This window comes from Carlito syrichta, unplaced genomic scaffold (assembly GCF_000164805.1).
Source record: "Carlito syrichta isolate Samal-C Ts95f unplaced genomic scaffold, Tarsius_syrichta-2.0.1 Scaffold305649, whole genome shotgun sequence".
Lineage (NCBI taxonomy): Eukaryota > Metazoa > Chordata > Mammalia > Primates > Tarsiidae > Carlito > Carlito syrichta.
Window position 1 is genome coordinate 77,260 of NW_007249745.1, and position 851 is coordinate 78,110.

Below are 851 nucleotides of genomic sequence, written 5' to 3' on the forward strand. Positions count from 1 at the left end.
CAGCCTCCCAAAGGCACGGGATTACAGGCTGAGCCACCGAGCCCGGCTAATTTTTTTATTATTGTAGAGACAAAGTCTTGCCAAGTTACCCAGGCTGGTCTCAAACCCTTGGCTCAGGCAATCCTCTAGCCTCTGCCTCCCAAAGTGCTGGGATTACAAGCGTGAGCCACCATGCCCAGCCAACTCAGCTAATTTTTGATTTTTGATTGTAGAGACAAGGTCTCACCAAGTTGCCCAGGCTGGTTGAACCCATGGGCTCAAGCAATCCATTTGCCTTGGTCTCCAAAGTGCTGGAATTACAGGCTGAGCCACCCAGCCCGACCTGTTTTTGACTTACTATAGATACCAGGTCTTGCCAAGTTGTCCAGGCTGGTCCTGGACCTCGGGGCTCTGGCAATCCTCTCACCTCAGCCTCCCAAAGTGCTGGGAATAGAGGTGTGAACCACCACACCTGGCTCTGTACTATGTTAATTATTATGCTCAAGTTGCTCCAATTTTGAGTTAGCTCCTGTGCTCCACTGACATGTCCACACAATTGTGCTTTTTTGTATTTTTAGAAAAAAAGAGTACTTTTTACTGTTTATTCTTTTATAACTTTGGAATTTTGCCTCATGTATATGTATTATCTGTTTGTTTGTTCGTTTGTTCGTTCTTTTGAGTCGGAAACTCACTTTGTTTCCCAGACTGGAGTGCAATGGCACGCTCATGGCCACCATAGCCTCAACCTGCTGGGCTCAGGTAATCCACTTCAGTCTTTCTTTTTTTTTTTTTTTTTTTGAGTTGGAGTCTCACTGTCACCCATACTGGAGTGCAGTGGCTGCTCCTGGCCACCGCAGCCTCGACCTGCTGGG